The following is a 22,065-nucleotide window of genomic DNA, read 5'->3' as shown; positions in this document are numbered from 1 at the left end:
TATATATATATATGGTTTGATTGTTTTCAAACACGTTTTTTATCTATTTATTTATGACTAGCATGTTACTGAATTAAACCGTACAATTATCTCTGTGTCCAAGTTATATATGTGTAAAATTGGATTGTCACTTGGTGGTTGTTAAGTTGCATTCAATTAACATAATTATCAAAGAACTTTTGTCATCAAAGCAGGGAAATTCAATTGTGATAAAATATGGTGTAAAAGGGAAATGGAATGTGTGCTTATCGTTGAATAACCTTTAACACAGAGAACCGCAATTTCATGCGGTTGTGTTACTGTATTTTGTCTATTTGAGATGTGGCTGTATTTGCATTTAATTAATCGCCTTTCCGCGGTACAATTTCGTGGGAACAAATCTTTTTTTCATTGATAATCAAATAAATGGATACAAATGTAAAAGGTGGCAATCACTAATTATCTGATTATATGAGAATCACATTGAATTATATGAAAGGTATAAAAAAAAAAAAACGAAAATGTTTTTAATTATTCTCTTTATCAGAAGTGAACACAAATATTATATTCGTCTTATTTGATCTACATGGAGTTTATCAATAATTGATCGATAAAATGCATATAAACTAGCTAAAAAGGTTATGCTCGTTATTAAATAAATGTATATTGATGATTAAACTATTTAAGATTGTAAAACTATTTAGAGAAAATAATTTACTTATTCTAGGAGGAAGATATTTGGATATTGGAAGATATTTTTTAAAATAAAATAATATATGAACTTTCTAGAAAAGAAAAGAAAGAAAGAAAAAAGAATCATGAAAAATTTTAATTATTTTACAGATAATTTAGCATTAATTTATCAAGAGATAGAGCAGAAAACCAGTGAAATAAGTTTGTCGATAGTTGGTAACAGAAAATTCTGTAATACCGAGAATATACTGCCTTACCGACTTACTCGATTTACCATGCAAGCAAGGATATCGCGCGATTAATTCTAACTTTATTCACAATTTATTTCAAAATAAATATGCATTTTCATATGGGAAATTCAAGTAATATAATTGATTAACAAATGTGCTGAAATTTTATGATGACAAAAAATCTGTATATATCTTTTTGATTAATTGACCCAAGACAGATCTAAGAAACACGATTCTAAGATAGTTTGATCGTTTCAAAGAATATGAACTTGCTCGCTTGAATACTAATATCCCATGAAAAAGATTCTATCGCATCGTTTCATTTTAAGATTACAGAACACGAACAGTAACGTATTAAGCATCTCGTTACTTATAATTATTCTAAGAGAAAACATGTTTGCTACGAAGAAGGCCATCATCACTCTAATTTCTTTTATTTTTTTTCCCTTTATACAAATATTGTGTAAAATTTTTCTACTAAATTTATTCCTATTTATAATTGTTTATATATTTCCAATCTGATTTTTCCATTTAAGTATTCCTCCCTCGATAAAATATTCTTTTGAAAATTTTCTCAAATCTTCAAAAACAGATACACACAAATGGAAATGCATTTCAATAATCAACTTACGATCGTTTTCAAGATCGAAATCCGTAACGTGTATAATATCTAATTTAAATTGACTTAATCCAACGTATAATTTAAAATTTTATATGCACCAAAAATAATAAAAAACAATTTCTACCAATGCTCAAGCGACTAAATTATTATATCCCCGTTATATTGCATTCACATCAGGAGGAAACACGTTTGATTAAGCATTGTTGCGTATACATGAGAATCGCATTTGCATCCTCTCGTATTGCATTACATACGATTCGCAACACGCAGCGTTTACAACTAGACCCTTCTTCCATTCGAGAAACGTCGTTAATCACGAATCTCGCTTGATGTACACGAATAGATGAGAATACAAGACCGTCATGGCTGTTCTTCCCCACGCACGATTTCGTTCCTCGCGTTATCTCGCGTAAAATCGAAAAGGATTTGCTTTCGACACGATGCAACGTGACAAGATCAGGGGGTCTCCGCTTAATCGCCAATCTCGAACCAGCACTCCTCCCAATCACGGAGGCGCGCGTTATCGCGCCGATCTTCCTATCCAACGCTCACTCACGATCGTCAACCCCTTTTTGAAACACTATTATTCCCCCGAGAGGAAATTTTTCTTGGCGCGCAGTCGATAGCTTCTGAGAATCATCATTAAAAAAAAAAAAAAAAAAGAATGTACTCGAATCAATTATCGAACGACGAACTAAATTGCTTGGCGTTCTTAATTGCGCCACGTTCGACACATTTTTTTTTTTTTTTGATGAAGATTTTGTCACCACGTTTTTCGAAAGAATTTTTTAAAAGAGCAAATGAAATTTAATTTTGATAAAATTAATGGATAATATTAGATTTTAAAGAATCTGTATGCTTTTATCAAACTTTGCGAGGATATTTTGTTAAAATATTCTTTATTATAAAAGTCTTGGAATATTTATTTTGAAAATTTGAAAAAATTGATCTGATATTAGTCAGTTAGAATTGATTTGTGATATTAACATATTCATAATTTTATTTTATTAAAAAAATATATAAAGGAAAAAATAAAAATATGAGATACTTTTTTATTGTATTTTGTATTGAAAAAATCTAAGAGACAACTGAATGAAAAATCAAACAAATGACTGAGAAAATTTTATATGAAATACGACATATAAATATAAATGCTATAAATAATTTAAAAAAACTATAAATTTTTTATCCTTTTAAGAAAATATTAAGTATTAAATTCACAATTCATTTTAGTTTTTTAGATCTTGAAATCTAATTTCTTATTTATTCATAAATTTCAATCATTTTTCATTACTAACTTGTCATTTTACTTTTTATCATTATATGTACTATAATCTAAAAACACAATATATATTTCGTCTAAATTAATAAAATTAATAAATACATATTCTCGTCTAAATTAATAAAATTATTCTAGAATAATTTTCTTTTATTTCATTGAAAATGATAATATAAAACAAAATAAATTTCTTTAATATATACAAAATCTTCTTATAGCAAAAGAGGAAACATTAACAAACAATTCTAATAATGCGAAAAGTCGTCGTAATATTCATTTTACTTTGTCTTGAATTTTTTCCTTATTTTAACAAACAAAAACATTTTAAACATCTTCAAGAAAACCATAAAATCACGGTATAAAATTAAAATTAAATATAAATGAAAATAAATATACCAATAATTATTATTCTTTCTATTACTTATATATTTAAAATATTATATTTCAATGAAATACTAAAAGAATACATTTGAATGAAAAAAAAAAAAAAAAAAAAAATCTTGAATAATATTAAATTTTAATCACTGTTTTAACGATTTCATTATTGTCTATAAATTACTATATCTATAAATTAATGTCTCATATTTCTATCATTATCTCTTCTATTCAATTAAACTTCACAATTTATATTATCTTTTATTAAAAAAATATTAAAACACGTTTTAATATAATAATATAATAAAAATAACTGGCTAGTTGTCTGCAAACTATAATCATATCGTTATAACACGCAGCTTTATTAACGTGTCGAATTTCATAAAATATCTATGAATATCAGAGATCTTTTTTCATATACGTAATATTATTTTCGCGAGACCACAAATGGTGGTCGGTCACAAGTGATAGTCGTGACAGGGAATGTGTTAATCGATTTTTTATTATCATTGTGAATATAGAAGTGTGTATGCTCGTTTCATTCACAGTTAATCGTTCCCCGGGTTATGAGATTTTCGCAATGTCGAAGAGGTTCGACCGAGTGTCGATTCGCGTAATAAAACGCACAAGGCTATTCTCCTTCCAATCGATATGGAAATTTGTTGCGTATCGATGACAAACTTCGTTGAAAAAACATTGGTGCACATACCTTTCAATTACGCGAGAACAATACGATTCGACGAATAAAGTCGACAATTTTTCGTTGGATTAAACCGATCATTCAACCACGTGCAAAAATATTATTCAAATGGGTTTCAAAACTAAGAGTTAATAATTAGAATGAGATTGAAACATTTTTCTACTTTGAAAGACAATATATTGTTTAAATATTGCAAGTAAATGGTAATTCTAACGAATCTATATTATATATAGTTTGTTTAATGAATTTTAGTAAATTTGAAATTTGGTTAAGTTAGATTAGTTCTATACGATAATTTCTCTCTGTAATATTTTCATTACGAGTTATGGTTATAAAAAGATTTCACTCGTAATAAAGTGTTAAATGATTTTTCTTATCGATAAAAAAAAGGAAAATCAAAGAAAGAGAGAGGGGAGAGAGAAATTAATTTAAAGAAAATGATCGATATGTATTAAAGCTTCTCTTAACGTGTAATTTAATCCTGTAACGAGTTCCATCCAAACAGATTGGATAGGAATCAATTATTTTCTGATCTACACAACCGTTGGCTTTAATTAGGAGAAATTAAAGTGATACCAATCCAACATTCGCTGCCGGCTAACAGACCAACCGAATAAAATCCACTGATCCAGAATAGGCAAAGGGAACCGGTTCCATCGGTTACCAAAGTTGGTCAACCACATCGATTTATAACCGTTCTTATCGATCTTCTCGTGTTTCCATCACTCGTGTCACGATAACCGATCGAATTTTTGTGTCTTATTTTTCATGACTAAGCACAATTCAAATGTACGATTACGATTATACTCGTATTGATATTATGAATTTACGACCAATCATATAACTTTCAAATTAAAACGACAGAAATTGATTAAAACGCATTATTTATAATGCATTTACGTAAAGAAAAATTAACGCGTTCAAATTTAATTTATATTCAACCGGATATATAGGTATGCATAAATTTTGCTATCTATCGCAGAATGAAAGGTGAGAGACAAGTCACGTTGCGTTGAGCCAAGTCATCATCTACTTCCGATACTGGTTATATCTAACGGTTGTCTAGCGATCTAGATTCGTCCAGGACGAGGTTATGTTTTCCTCGTTTTGTATTTCAACGCATGCTTCGAGCTGCTTTAGCTAAACGATTATCCTACTATGGAACGAGAATTAAGATAATGGAGAATGAGAGAAAGGCGAAAAAGCGGAAAAGCAAAAAAAGTTTGCCTGTGAGTTTGCGAGCAATGGAGAAAGAGAATTGTAAAAGAGGAGAGAAGAAAGGCATAGAAAGGGTGTGTAAGAGAAAGAGAGAGAGAGTGGAAAAGTAGGACTGCCAGAAAACTGATTTTCTCATGAAATGTGTGCATATCGAATAAATACGCGATGTTTATTTCGAACGGAATCGAATGGAAGAGCTAAAACTGCATAGCTAGATAACGAAATAATTCAAAAAAGCAAAACCGACGTTGAGATATTAAAATCATTGATTGCGAAATATTACAAAAATATACAGATAAACAAAAATTGTTCCGATAATCGGATATTTCACTGAGCATTCGAAGATTTCGATTGCTCGTCTTTCGGTTATTTTCGGCTAACATCGGCATATTAGCCGAAAGTTACCGAAGGCGAAGTTTACCGATGTTAGCCGAAAATAACCGAAAGACGATCATCTTTTGCATCGAGATTGTATACGACTATACGTAACTTTTATTTCTTGCAATACTTGCAATACTACGAGTATTTGATTATTTGGTCATCTTGAATATTCAGTTTAAAATAAGAATCCTATAAAATACAAAAGTAGCTATCGACGGTCCGCAGCCCTTTCCGATTGCCTTTCTCTCTTTACCTGGTCATTGATCAGAGAGTTTCGGTAATTAGGGACTCACGAGAGACAATATACCGGGTCCCGGTCACCGTCGCTCCGTTGTTCGTGCTCGCACCTGGTGGTCCAACGTCGGTTCACCAGGACCGGCGACCAGGATTCGTACCTGCATCCTTGAAAAAAAGAGAGACGGAACAGGGGTTCTCGGGTGAAAAGGCTCGTGCTCGGTCTCGTGTGTAGCCCGGCTCGTTGTTGCTCTGCGCCTTTGTCTCTCTAACTCATTTTCCCCTCTTTCCTCTGATCCTCTTCTCCGAGAAGAGTCGTGGAAAGCCTGCGAAAATCGTCGATGCTTGTTTTCGTTCCGAAAGAAAGTGATACAGACTCGAGAAATTAGGAATAGATTGGGAAAATGGTGATTAAGGATAGGTGGAAGAATATGGGAGACTATGAAGGGGGGGGGGGGAGGAGGAGGATCAGCGATACACATGATCGGGCTTAAAGGAGACAAATATCGGTCGAGAGAAGGGTATTTCGTCATTTTAAACTCTCGTTCTGACTTATTACACGATCTCTCGAACCGTTTGAGAATACAGCAAGATCGTTCGACTGCTCGTGTAAAAACTAATAATTATACCTTCTAAACCAGGGAATCGGGAAATGTATTGCTCGATCTTAGCGATCTTAACAATGGTGGTTATCTATGATTATCGGTGGCACGACAATATACAATTTATAAGACAAACATTCCTTTGGCGTTTGGAGAGCGGTGTTAGAAAAAATAGGGATGAGTGATAAAAATCTAACAACGAGTAATAAATAACAATATATTAATGTACATCGATATATAGATAGATAATACTAAGACACTACTCGATATATATATATGACACTGAATTAATGAAATCGAAAGAAAGAAGGAAAGAAAAAGTGAGGAAGAAAAAAAATAAATAAATAAACAATTACTCTAATTTATATATATGTATACATATGTACAAAGTGTTAATACATTCGTGAGATATTTTTAATAGATCAATTCTAAAAGATTAAAGTAAAAATGAAAGTTGGTATACAAAAATATTGGTTAAGTTATTAAGTTTACTTATCGAGTTATAAGCGACTGTGAAATTTCCATTAGATAAAGCGAGACCTCTCTCTCTCTCTCTCTCTCTCTCTCTCTCTCTCTCTCTCTCTCTCTCTCTCTCGCTTGCTCGCTTTATCTAAGCCTCAACCGATATTTTTATATGCTAATTTTTGAATTTCTTTTTTTTACCTTCAGAATTGATTTTCTATTCCACGAATATATTAATACCTAATACATATGTATTTTACATATACATATATGTATGTATGTATATATATATATATATATATATATATATATAGAAGCGACAAAATGTTTTCTATGACAAATCTGCCGCATTACCAGATATGTATAAATAATATGTCGTCGCACTAAATTACGAATAAAGGATTCTCGCAGGTTAAAACGAATATTTCAACTACAAGCGATATTTATATATATATATATATGTGTGTAAAAATATATATTATTACATATATATTATATATATATATATATATATTTATGTATGTACGATCTACAAACAGTGATTGTAAACCGAAGCTTGTGATCGTTAGATGGCTGTTACTATGCACAAATAAACGCATTTTTGCATCTATGTCGATCGCTATGATTAATTTGCAACGCCAGCAACCCCCATTACAAACTAACCTATTTTCTAACCTATGAGGAAAGAGGGTACACACACTATCGAGACGGGGATCAATTAATCATTTTTTTTCTAAACACAAGCCCACAAGTAAATTTTAAAAGACGATACACATGTGTATACATGTATATCTCAGAGGAGAAACAATTTCATTTCATTAACCTTTGTGCCAATATTTGAATTTCTATTTATTTTTGTATATTCATCATTTGAAATTTTTATTCACCAGATTACTTTGCTTATCATTTTTAACAAAAAATTACTCGAATATAAAATATAATCAGAATTTTTTGTTTATTGGCAGAAGGGTTAAAAGGATATTTTAATGAAAAATCTTTTTAAAAAAATAAATTATTATTTGATATTTTCTTATATTATGTGCAACGGGATTATTTCTTAAATAATTATGTTTGAAAGTTTTACGACAATTATTTTTATTCAAACAAGTGCACGCTTATTTCAATTCAATTTTGCTTGCAAAATTTTTTTTATAAAAAAGTTCACAAAAAATCCTAAAAAAAAAAAACATTTTATATCAGAATATTTAGTTAAACGTGCTTAAGTAAGACACATGGATTATAATATTTAAACAATATCAATATTCTTTTCCACATGTCTAAATAACTGATTTGCATGTACAATTTTTACAAATATTTAACCGCAAATATTTAATAAATATTTCACATTTGTTAATAGATGAACAAATAAAAATTCAAAAAAATTCAAAGATCAAGTGTTTCGTAAATAAATATTTCAATAATAAAAATACTATGAATAAATGTGAATGATAAATAATGCAGATGACTAGAAATGTTTATATAATTTTTTGAATTTAATAACCGATATTTTGGCACGTTTCTCGAATGTTTTCAATTTTTTCATTCATTCACTTTTTATAAATAAAAAGATTTTAAATATCTTCAGAGAAAATCATAATACAAAATTAAGAAACTAAATACGTGAATAACGATTCTCATCGATATATATCTCATTTATTAATTATCAAAATTATATACAAAATCAAAAAAAAAAAAACCTGATGGATACAATAAGATTAAATCATATTAAAGTATCTTCCATATCTACTATCATAGCTGGTAATCATGTTTTTCTCCAGTGTATCAGAACTAATTAGAAATAATTAGACAAAATTCGCACCATAGCAGAATGGATTTCTATGATTAATACAAAATTCAATTTTCGTTAAATTCATATTTTCGTCGGACGAGTTGGTACGCGAACGAGTCAAAAAGCAAAGAAAAAGGGGAGGGGGGAGGGGAAACGAGAGAAAAACGAGGGACCCAAGAGGCTTCTGGATGACCCTGTTGCTTCAAGGTTGAGAGGACTGCCTCGAGAAAGGCACAAGAGAGCTCGGTGATGTCTCTCGAAAACGGACCATCTTGTGTACAGTGGCGACTAAAGAGAGAGAGAGAGAAAGAGAGAGAGAGAGAGAGAGAGAGAGAGAGAGAGAGAGAGAGAGAGAGAAATTCAAGAAAAAAGAAGAAAAGAAAAGAAAGAAGTGACGTTAAGTCAGATTAAGGAAGAGGGGGTTGTTGTTCACGATCTCGAGGATGCAAAGTTCTAGCCTAGAATTCGTTCACTGATTTACGCGCAAAAGTATGGATTTTGAGAGAAGAGCGTAAAGGTTAGATAAGCGACCTATAAAATCGCTTCCCCGCGAAATCAAGGCCGGTCGAATCATCAACCACCCCTTTTCCGCGTCTTCTCCTCTTCCGGCCTTTTCTCTCCTGCCGTTTTCTCGATGAATCGAGGATATCGAACAATGCGCGTTGGAAACCTACGCTTTCTCGGCCCACGTTGATCGTACCGTGGGTGTAGCAAAGATGCAGCTCCATTAAACGTAGCCGAATAACAACGAGAGAAAAGAGGAGGATCTCTTCGGTTTGACTTTTTTCTGTTGGGATCGTATTATAATATCGTTACTAATGAATTGTGGAGAAATTGGAAGTGGAATAGAATGGTTAAAAATCTATTGTCTTCTAATAGATAATTTTGATTGGTTTGAACAATAATAATAGTAAGTGAAAAACGTTAATATTATCTTTGGTATTTTTGGTTAATATTATCTTTTGGTATTTTTATTTCAATGGATAAGAAATATAAGCAATAATTTTGATGAAAGATATTGGGTGATTTGAAGGCGTAATTGGAATATATTTTGTTTTTTAATAATAAATGAATAAAGAACAACGTAAAAATTAATTTAATTTTTTTGAATAAATTAATGAAATTCAATATTTAATTTTCTGTGGCGAAATAATATTAAAAAAATCCATGTGTAAGTTCTTTTTATTCGAATTTTATAAAACAACAAATACCTGTTTGCGTTTCATATTTTTTGTATATTTAATAAGTTTGTATAATAAATAATACATGATTCTACTTAAGAAAAACTTTTATACATCTTCTATGCATCAATCAATCAAAAAATCACGTTAAATTTCTTTCGAAACAATTTTTAATTTTTATCCTATATAATTATACAATGATCAAAATGGTTATTTACTTTTTCTGCATATATCGAATAATTACACAAGCATATGCGAGAAAATTGAATCATTGTTTTCGAACGAGAGAGAGAGAGAGAGAGAGAGAGAGAGAGAGAGAGAGAGAGAGAGAGAGAGAGCGAAGAAAATTTGTAATAATAATTATCGGAACGAATGCTAATATTATACCGTATTGCATAATTAATCAATTAATTAATTGAAATGGATAATTAATTAATCAATTGTTCAGCATAAATTTGATCGTTTGAAGCATAAACGAACCAATTACGAAATCGTTAGTTTCGAACGTATATTTAAACGTGTATTAGAACCCGTTTAATATTAAAGATGGAAAAATTTTCAATACACGTGGCAATACAAAATACGTTTTACCAATTACTTCAATCGATCTGTACAAGAAAATTCAATCACAATCACGTCTTCCTCGTGATTTGACTAAGAAAACGTATTTCCCTCTGTCGTGAATTAACGAGCATGCGTTTCGTTGCATTCGTCCTCTTAACGAGTTTCTGCACGTGTAACGAATTAACGAAGCAACCTTTCATCCCAATACCGATTTCCTGCAGTGTTACATCAGATTCCTTTTTGTTATATCGAATTGTAGTTATATATAATCACAGTTTCGAATTTGATAATTTATTTAGGGAAGTTATAGCTAAATAGTGTATAGTATAATAGCAAATAGTTGCAACAGTTTCATAAATAAAAGATGCATAAGTATGTTCGAAAGAGTGTTCATTAATTTAATACGATATTTTAAACGTTTGGAAAATGTATTTTAAGAATGGTAATATTTTTTTTTTCTTCATCTCAGTAATAAATAGAATTAATTTGACTAATAAAAAAAAATTGGGACATTTTTCGACCCATTTTCTATTTTATTTCGAAAGGATTAATATTTTCCTATTACCAACGCTTGAAAATCAAAAAAACGTCAATTCGCGTTTGCCATCGGCAACGCTTGAAAAAAATAAAAAAAAATATTGTCTGCCATCGGCAATGTTTGAAAAATTCGAAGAACATCGATTTAAATCTCTCAACGTCAAAGTGTTAACTGTGCATTATAAAACGTGCTAATTATGCATTTATAAAATCGTGCTTTTGAAAAAAATTTCTTAAAAAGTCGGCTCTGGGCTTAATTAAAATCGATGCATACGCCTCCATTGGGATATATGCTAAAAAATTCTTTTTATGAATGTCGCGCTACATTATCTTCTTATTATAAGTTCTTCCCGCGAAAATCCTCTTGGAAACCTAGCCCAGCCAATTAAATTAATTTTCAATCTTAGTCGTCACATTTTCGCCATTCTTTCTACCATTCATTCGCCATCTTAGAAATATCAATATCGAATATTCACAATATACGACAATTCCACTCTCTGTTCTCTCCTTCGAGCTTGTCCTCGAAACGAGAATAAAAAAAACACCAGAAGAAATAGATTTAAAAAAAAAATTAATAAGAAGAATTCTTTCCAGAATCGTTTTCATCGTTCTCCTCTCGAAGAGTGGAGTCGCAACACCCTCCCATCATCAACCCTCAACATCAAGTCTCATCCCCCCCCCCCCCCACCTTGTAAGAAATCGTGGAACGGTTCCACGTGCGTGGAAACGAGGCGGCGGCAGAACGAGCCGGCATGCAAAAGGACTGCGCGAACGAGCGCAGCAGTATTGTAGATCTGTTGCAAGCACTCCCCCTCTCCCCCCTCCCCATGCGCAGTTCCCTTCGGCGAGCTCTTGAGAGACCAGCCGGCGAACTCCACTCCTCTACCCTCCACTCACTCCCCCCTCCCCCGGCTCGAGGCACCTCCGCCGCCTTTTCCACCGTCTCCGCCACAGCCGACAACACCCTCTTCCTCGCTAGCCAACCCCCGACGAACCTATCTTCCTGGTCAATAACCTCGGTGTGCCGGTATACCCGCGACATAATCGGCCGCTATCACGTCTCCTCTTGTTTGGGGGAGGAGGAGGAGAAGACACTGTTACACGTGCCTTCGTTCGGGACTAACAACATTTTTGATTATTCAGATTTTTATGAGTAGCCTCGATTTATTTCGAACGTGTTCTTTTGTTTATTTCTTTTCTTTTCTCAATTGTATTGTTTTGTTGTTAATAAATATTAATTTGTTGTGTATGTAAGACGTTTGGACGAAAGGGTAGGTAGAAAAGATTGAAGGATTGAATATATTTAGTTGAAATAAAATTTAAAATTTTTGTTGAAAAGAATGTTCTAAAATCTGGTTTATTGTTATTCGTTAAACACACATATATATATATATATATATATATATATGTATATATATTCTTATTTGGGAATCTTAACTTGAAAGAAATTAATGTTAAGATTTTGTTTATTGATATAAAGATCGAACACGTTTGGATCTTTTACAAGAGATGAAGGAAAAAGATTGATCGCTTCATACACGTATTTCGTTACTTTTTCATCCGTTTTCGCGAAGCGAGAAAAGAAAACGATATCATCGTTCGCTCGTTTTATCGAGTGTCGTTAACGCGGCAAACCCTTGTTTGTTCGTATTCGTTTACATTCGCCGTTTCAAATGTAAATTTTAACACGATTCAGAATTCTTTTTCCATTTATTTTCAACTATGAAGACAAATATCATCCTCGATAGAAGTTGAACACTCGTGTTTCTCGAATCTTCGAAAACGATTAAATTATATTGCACGTCTCTCAGAACCAATACCGACATCAGAAATTTCTCTCGCCATCATCCGAGCTATTGATTCTTCCCTTTGCCGCTAAGAATCCTTACAAACTTCCTCAAAAAAAAAAAAAAAAAAAAAAAAAAAAAAAAAAAAAAAAAAAAAAAAAAAAAAAATATTACTTCAAATATTACTTTCGTAACGATGTATACAATCGTTATATCGTTTTATCGATTTACATTCTTCTAAAATTAAAAAACGGCAATAGTAACGAAAATTTATAACACATTCCGCACGTTTGATCGAGACGAAGTAGGGTATAAAGTGGAAAATTACGTTGTATAAATGGTATGAAAAATTCTATTGGAAATGGAGCCGGATGAATAAAAATAATAAGGCGTGAGGGCGATCGGATCGATAAAAGAATTTTTCGAGGACGGGTATGGTCTTTGCGAGGAGATTCCGCCCGTAGGGTGACGCCATCTGTGCCGGTTGTCGGGAAACTCGTCTTAAAAATCAGCCCCCAAGATCAATACACCGTACGGGTAGACAGTAAGTCTACGAGAGAAATGCCCCAGGAGGTTAGCGCTTTTAATTTTCTCGACTTCCCTCGATAACTTGGGAACAGATTATAGGTATGCGCTGCTAAAGTACACATATGACGTTAAATGAAATAATTAGTCCAAGTACGAGCATATTAAAGGCGCTTAAATCGATGGTGTTTTTCTTTTCTTTTCTTTTCTTTTTTTTCCCACTGAAAATAGAAATTGTGACTTTATTAAACCGATGCATACAAAATGTCGTTTATTTTTAAATTTCAGTTTAATCAATTAATACATAATCCATTCAATTTTTTCATTGCTACAAATTATTAAATTCAGAAAAAGGAATTTGTTTTAAACTACAAACATTATATATCAAAATATGAATTTACAATTTGAAGAAAGGCTGTTACAAGCGTAAATTTAACGTTTGAGAAAATTATAGCCATTTTTCATTTTTAAATTGTTTTGAAAAAAAAAAAAAAAAAAACAAATGCACACAATTAGAATTTCATTTTCCAAAAACGATAATATTTTACGTAACGCATTAACATTATTATTATGATTTACCATAGTATTTACTTCCTAATGTAGAAGAAAATACGAATGCTTAAATCTTGTTATTAACTGATCTATTACAACAGCGCACCGGAGAAGGTTTCTTTGTTTACGGACGAATTTACGAAACAGAAGTGTAAACGATTTAGAATATCACGCGCTTTGGAAACCATAAAAAGGAAAAGTAGAGAGAGAGAGAGAGAGAGAGAGAGAGAGAGAGAGAGAGAGAGAGAGAGAGAGAGAGAGAAGGATAGATAGATAGATAAATAGAGAGAGAAAAAGTCCATAGTAAACGAGCAAAGAAGACCCGATGAATTCGGGTCAGGCATTTGGCTTACGAGGGTAGTTTCCAAAGGTTTCCTCTCTCTTTGGAATCTCCGCTTTGTGGCTTCTAACGAGATAATTTGATTTTCAGGTTGCAGCACAGAGCAGCGGCTCTCTCTAACACCCTTCCCCCTCCCCCTTAACATTCCGTGATCTCTTGTGTCTCCGTATAAACTTTTTTTCTTTCTTTCTTTTTTCTTTTCTTTTTTTTTTTTTTTTTCACGAGTTAATCGTGTGCAAAGTCATCAGCACGTGGCTCGATCGATCCCCGCCGCGCCATTGTGCGTCCCGTTTTAAAACGTTTCATTAGATTACTATAGGTTTCCTATATAGTCGATTTTAAACGAATTACCGGTTTCTCGATAACAGGGGAGAAATTACGCGGGGGTTGGAGGGGGAGAGATGATAGTTTGAAAAACACACAACGGAACGATACACACACACACACACACGCGCGCGCGCGCGCGCAAAATTGCGTGGATTAAATATCGAGCAAACGGGAACAAGATATTGTTCCCTGTTTTGCAATATTCAAAATGCGTTTCGGATATGCAATTCGTGTTGCGTGTATAGACGTGTTAACAATCGATCAGCCCTTCGTTAAAATACTTTTTCGCTTTTCAACGAATCGTTCTATATGTATATATATACTCGTTATCCCATATATATATATATGTATATATATATGGGATAACGAGTATATGTGCAGTTAAAGTTATCGTCTCGTCAGCCGAGTCTGCTTCTGTCGGTAATTTTTATCATTTGCACGAATTTTTTTTTTNGGAGCGTTTAAGGGAAATTTTTAGTTGTGTATTTCGTGTATCATTCGTTCGATTGGATCAATATTGTTCAATTTGTAATTTGCAAATCTTGGTTGGATCGCGTGTTAATTATCCGGGTAATTAAAATCAATTAAGCGGGGAAGTTTTAACTGAAATGTGGAATATCTCGCAGGAGATTGTTATAAAAAGGATTGTTCTTAAAGAGGTATTCGATGTGGAATATTGTGTAAGTATAGAGTATATGATAGTTATTAATAGGTTTTTATATACGAATGAGGATAAATTCATTTTTGTAAATGGAATCACATAATTTTTTTAACGTTCTAATCGATTTAGCTCGTTAATTTTTTTTTTTTTTTTTTCTAGAGAAAAATCGTTAAGTTAATGTAATTTTCATTCAGAGTTTATTGTACGAAAACAAGGAACATATAAAGCTCGTTTGTTCACGTTTTCCTTATTATTCTTATAATTTTGAGTTAAAATATTTTCTGAACGATTTTTCGACGCAAATAGCTTAAAACTTTTTTTTTTTTTTTTTTAGAAAATAACAAGCTATATTAATTGATGCATTAAAAATTACATTTAACAAAATAAAATTGACCTTTATGTAATCTCTTTATTCTTTATCTATATAAAAAAATTATTAATACTGTACATTAACACATCTCTTGAAATATTTATTTTTCGAATTTTGTTCTTTATTTTTCTGAAAAAAAAAATTTCATCACAACCGAATTAACGGATAAGAATGATTATAAAAAATATATTCTTAGGTAAAAACATTTTGTTACGTCGAATAATATTTGTGCAGGTGCATTATTGCGCTACTGTTATCTTAAGCATTCCATATTTGGTCTCAACACGATGGATTCTTTCTATAAAAAAAAATGAATGAATAAGAGATTTATTATTTTATGATTATGTTTTTCACTTATATCAATAATCATTATAACTAATTTAGCAACCATTTATTTTTTTGACATTATTATTAGCATCACCTTTACCATTTAAAAAACGTTCAATGAAATATTTGTGCATAAATTACACAATTTTCTCACGTTTCATTAACAAATGTGATTACTACTTTTACGTAAAATTTCACATCATAACGATATTTTAATTCGAAAAATTTTTAACAAAATACAGAAATAAAATTATGATAAAATTTTATAATAATTGAAATATAATAATTGAATAATAATAATATAATAAAATATAATAATAATAATTGAAAATTTGACCTCTATATCCCTATAATACATATTCACTCAATGCTATATAATAGTAATTGAAACTCAAACCTTAACCTTAGACATACAAAAAACGCATTATAGAATTACCAAAGGTCAAAGAAAAAAATTCATAAGACTCGTTTTTAATTATAGAGATAATTTTTACAAATTGACAAAAAAAAGACAATTTATTTTATTAATTTAATAAGAAAATGAAAAATTAAATATAAGAATAGAAAGATTCGTCTAAATAATATTATCATTGATTAACAAAGATCAGAGATCATTATTACAGAGACGCAACAAAAGATCGATAAAAATTGTTGGAAATCGATTGTTGCAAAGGGAGGAGAAAGAGGCAGCTCTTCGTCATGGGGACGGATTAATTCAGCCTCCTCCCCTCCCTCCCCCTTTCATCACGAATTCAAACGATGGTACCGCCATCATTTGATCTCGCTCTTTATCCCCTATCGCATTCACCTCTATCGCGAACAAAAGCAGAGCCAGGTGAAGTATAAAGAACGCGTAAGGCGAAACGAGTGGAACCATCCTCCTCCTCCTCCTCCTCCAAATCTTTGAGAGCTGCCTCAAAGAATTGCTCTGCAATGACGTTTCCCCTCTTTTTTTTTTTTTTTTTTTTTTTCGAAACTCTCGTTCCTTCGCAAAAACTCGAAAACAGAATTAGAATTGTCGCGAGAGTAAAATTGTTGAGCCGGGGACTGAGAGAAGTTTTCAAATTTTCCGCCTCCTTCGCCGTCGAATGGGATCGACGCAACGTTGCCGAGAATGTAGGTTTCAAGGGAACAGGAATGAGACTGGAATTAATTAAGTCTCGCCGCGACTGTGACGCGCGCTTGTAATTATAATTACCTCGCGTACGTTCATTGGAAGATCGTAGATCGTGATCCAAGGGCGTGGAGATGGAATATTCGAGGCTTTTCACGGTCGGAGGAGAAGGAATTCGATCCTGGAATACTCGCCACCTTTCGATGATAATCAAAGAGTTTCATTGTTTGTCAAGAGAACACAAGTTTTCGTTGAGAAATCGTCGCCTATCTCGTATCTCAAGTAAAATAATAATCATTCAATCCGAACGATGATTATTTCGAGGTGAGGAGGCTCGAGAGAAGAGAGGACTCGGTTTAATATTGAAAACGGCGACGGCGACGAAGTTCCTCCCGGCCGAGAGTCTGGGGAATCGAGAGGAGTTTGCAGAGGGGGGAGGGACGATGGCACGGAGTAAGCAGCTTATTGCAAGCGGCGTAGTACGGGATTTTCAGCAACGTCGCTGTTTGACGTTAACTTCCATCCAATAGCTGGTGCATCTCGAGCGGAGACATCTCGACCGAAAAAGTCTTGGATCGAGTCTTGGTGGACGAAGGGGGAGGGGTGGTATCCGTGGAACTCTCTTTCTTTTCGAACATTCGCAAGTTTAGCAGGGAACCAGGAGCGGCTCGTTTCCGACACTTTATTGCCATTTTCGTGGCGCAAATGTGCGTTCAGAAATGTTTGGACGACAACATAGTTCCTTCTTCTTTGTCTTCTTTGTGCTCTTGTTGTCGCCTCGTATCCACGCAACGAGATTATTTATTCTTCCTTATTATTCGATATGATTCGCAATCGCGTGTTAATGTCGTGATGACAGTCAACGTGCAACCTTGTACCACTCTAAAAAATCTATCCTATTGTTTTCAGATATGGAAGCTGCGCAAATTGAAACCCGCCATACAATTGGATAATCGTTATCGGTTGATGAGGAAAGAGCCAATGCTGGATGCTGATGGAAAGGAGACTGATGACATAGGACCTGACGACACTGCTCCCCCTACTCTGGCAGAGGGATACGCTATAATGGAGGAAAAGGGGTGGGATTATTTTTCACCGGAGAAGTTCCTGAATATCTGATATTTGAAATTTTCGGTATAAAATTAAGTTATTAAATTATTTGTGAATTATCTTGGACTGGATATAATAATAAACGATGTTTCTTTTTAAGGTTTTCTTTTCTTTCTTTTCAAAGTTTATTTATAGTTGTTCTATAGTGGTAAAAGAAAAAAAAAAATATAGGCCAGTTTTTTCAATGAAAAAAAGGTGTATTAATCTACGCATTGTAGTCATCACGTGAAAAAACGCGCCATAGTTACTGTTACGCGCCAGGTGTAATAGTTTGCAGAAAGCGAACAACAACCCTCTTTTGATGTCCGATAGTGTCTACCTACCGTAAGCTTGCCAGCTGCTGCACGTTCCACCACGATATATATAATAAACCTATACACCATGAAACGATGATTCAATGAAAATTCTCAACATTTCTAACCGTTCTCTGTACACGTACGAAATAATATCATTTTGATCGCTCGTTTTTCGCGTTTCTCGTTTACCAAGTTATCCAGAGTTTTGCTACATTTTGTTCGGTTTTTGTCGGAAATTTGATTTCCATCGCTTAAATTTTCTCTTATCATTCATTTGCATATCTTGTATCACATCGAGTATATCTTCTATCATCCGAGAAAAAATATTAATTTTATCCTTAATATCCAACGTTCTCGAAGTAATATGATTTTTACGCTCAATTCAACATTTCTCAATGATATTACATAAAAATAAAATTCTATCGATGAAACTGAAGTAAAATAACATCTGTTCATGTAAAAACGCGCGAAACTATATTTAGATACATTTTGAAATAATCGATTAACATTTTAATGACACACGTTTCTCGAATTATCGAAATAAAAATTGAAATTTTGCATGTAATAATATTTGCGATTAAAATTCTGAAAAATTTTATTCGCACAATTTTCAAATGCAATAATTGAATACTCGAGGAACTGCAGATTGATTTTCAGATTCGTTATTAATTTACAATAGAACCGTAGACGTATTGTAGTCATTGCAGGGTTAAATATCCGCTCTCCGATAATGGATAACAAATGCGCCTTATCATTTCGATTAATTTCCAAACGAGCGCTCTTGCGCGGTTTTCGATTGACCGTGACTAACAATAAGATATATCAGCGGAGACCGAAATCAAGTTCTGTCTCACGCGAAAATTACGTAACACGTCGTGAAATACGTCCAAACGAACATTGACCGGAATCGCTGGCTCGTCTATTCTCGATATTGATGTCCTATAGACAGGCTAAATCGCCTGGACACACCGCGAGAACGTTGGTAATAACCAGATAATTTCGCAACTATAATACGATCCAGGCCTCGATCTATGATCTCGCGTTCACCGGGATAACGTGCTACTTTGAATTAGTTTTGGATAATTTCCAGCACTTTGTAACTAGCATACTAACAAACGATCGTGTATTTTACAAGAGTAAAATACTCGTCGTCGCGTGCAATTTGGATAAACTCCAAGGCATTGCGCGATTTCGACCGACACGATTTTATTCCAAATAAGAATGTAATTATATTTCGATAAGTTTGTGATTAGTATACAATTCCGATAATAGCATCTACAGCATTCTTCTATTGTATATAAATCAGGAAAATGATAAATTTATGATCAGATGACGGAATGTGCATGTCAAAATTAAGATTCGTATTTTACATTATGCATGTATGTATAAATGAAATATAAATTTCAGTAATTTAATTCCGTAAAATTTAAAGGATAGGATAAATTAAACTCTCTGGATAAAAATAAATATTTCGTAATATATACTATCTCGTTTTCTTGTAAATTATTTTTTAATAATTTTTAAATAATTTTTTTTTTAATTTTAATATCAAAAGACAATTAACAAGATTATTTATTATCGATAAAATTTTAAATATTATTTTAATTTTATTTTAATATTAAATATTAATTTAGTTTATAACGTTAGATTTTAGAAAAAAACTATTGTGATACTTAAATTTTCGAAAAATAGAATTCTAAGAATTAATTAATTAAATATTAATTAAACATTATTACGTTATAAAACTAGGAAAACAAAATATAATAAATTTTATCAAATAACATACCGAAAATACTTACAAAAAAAATAGTATAACTTAATCTACTATTATAACCCAAGAAAATTTTTCTTTGTGAATCAATTGATTCTGGATTTCGAAATTTTACTGATTCAACAACTATCATGGTTTATTTCTGAAATAACTAGTATAACGCGGCTAAACGGAGGTATATCCGACCAGGTGATAGCCCACGCAAAGCAATCGAGAGAGGGTCCCTTAATGCAGTGGAAGGTAGGTAGGTTAGCGACAGCTGTTACTCGTCTCGGCACGAGGCCATACATCAGAGCTATACATTAGACATCGTGTTCAGGTCGTTCAACGCGGTTCACCAGTGGACCCTTCCACGAGGTCGCAGCTTAGCCGGTCGAACCTGGACCAGGATTGCGCTACCTCCGACAACCTCGTCGGGAGCAGCATGTGCCTGGACAAAGAGCTCATTCAGCCACGGACAATGGCCCTGGCTGGAGAGACCGCTGCAACAAGCCTATCTATGTCGATGTCTTCTCTCGCACATAGCCAGCAATCGTGTTTTCACAAAACCATTTTTCCAACGAATCAAATATAAAGAGCAATTAATCCTCAATTATTTCGAATCGTAATTAATTAAAGAAAATGTACAAGAGATAATATCTTAAACTGTAAAAAACTGTGGGCAATATTAAGTTTAAATCAACCTCTTTTATTTCTAACATTGAAACATTAAACGATCGAGATATGAGAGTTGCCAACGTTTCGAACTCGGGTCTAGTCGGGAAAAATCGGACGAGATCGGGCAGGCTCGGGAAAGTATATAATACATCGAGATGCCGAAAGTATTACCTATAAGTCTTATTGGGATCTCGATAATATCCGATTTCATACGAATGTATCGAAATCCCGAATTTAGGGATTTCTGAATGTATCATATACTAAATAATATCTATATCAACTACTTAGGTAAGTAATAAGATTATATATATTCCATATATTTATATGGAAATTTAGTAAATTTGATTTTGTTATTAATATTAGAAAATAATCGTATCACTTTTTGTTTAAATATGAATATATATCATTTACTTGTTTCAATTTTGAAAAAAATGTACTTGTACTACTTTTCTACTAACTTTTCAATTAACACCGACAACTATCTTGCAGTGAATCTATTTATTACGGTTAAACGATGATGCGTATCGAGCAACGAAGATTATGTATTTTATAACTATGATTTCTCGATGAAAACTATATTAAATGGTTAGAAGAAATCTATATTAATTTCATTCTTTTCTCGAATTTCATTCTCAAGTAATGAAGCGATCGAATAAACGTGAAAAATTTTCAATTATTTCGCTGGTGAATTTAGAGATTAGGAATATATCTTTATATTCCAGATTTAAAATATTCCAGAATTAAAAATATTTGCTATAAATACATAATAATTTTTTTTTTATTTATTCTATATCAAATCTAATTTTTTCATTTAAAATTATTTTTACAGAAAATAACAATTATACTTGTAAATTATTAAACAAAAATATATAGAATCAATAAAAATAACAATTCTTAAATGATTTGCGACATTTTGATAAATTTTCTATTAAATTTAGATGTTAATTAAATATTACTATAAAAGCAATATCAAAAATTAATTTTATTTCTATATTTTGCGTATCTAATCCTATTCCTAATCAACATTTATCCTCATTTGTTTTTCAACTTTTTTCATATTCCTAAATTTAAACTTTTGTAATGATTGAAAATATAGCTAATCTAAGCGATTACCAAAGCAAAAAATTATACGTAATTTCTGAATTGTGACCAACTTCGTCAAAATAACGACAACGGAGATGACGAATTGAAAACCGACAAACTGAAAAACGAAATCGAGAAAAACGGTCAGGGATTACGGAGAAAAGGAGAAAGAAAGAGAGAAAGAAAAAAAGAAAGAAAAAGAAAAAAAAGGAACGTTCGCGTTCCCTTTTTCCGTCCATTTCGAAAGGCCTTTTAGCGGACAATTTGCGGGCTGGCTCGGTTCTGTTATGCGGTAAATG

At 32.3% G+C, this 22,065-nt stretch overlaps 1 protein-coding gene across 7 annotated transcripts in view; it reads right to left on the bottom strand.

Annotated features, from left to right (window-relative positions):
* The window catches only part of LOC122716049 (RNA-binding protein Musashi homolog 2), a 190,594-nt gene that overhangs the window by 16,130 nt on the left and 152,399 nt on the right, over positions 1 to 22,065 (bottom strand). For 2 of the 7 annotated variants that reach the window (XM_043938751.1, XM_043938752.1), the window contains one exon: positions 5,771 to 6,037. The exons of 4 other annotated variants lie outside the window; for them this stretch is intronic. The gene's annotated coding sequence lies outside the window, so the exon portion shown is untranslated. The remainder of the gene's footprint in view (positions 1 to 5,770; positions 6,038 to 22,065) is intronic. One more of the 7 variants, XM_043938753.1, reaches the window with a different exon arrangement.

The sequence above is a fragment of the Apis laboriosa genome, unplaced genomic scaffold, assembly GCF_014066325.1.
Source record: "Apis laboriosa isolate Shangri-la unplaced genomic scaffold, ASM1406632v1 scaffold41_cov147, whole genome shotgun sequence".
In the NCBI taxonomy this organism is placed as follows: Eukaryota; Metazoa; Arthropoda; class Insecta; order Hymenoptera; family Apidae; genus Apis; species Apis laboriosa.
This window is presented reverse-complemented; position numbering and strand designations above follow the sequence as displayed.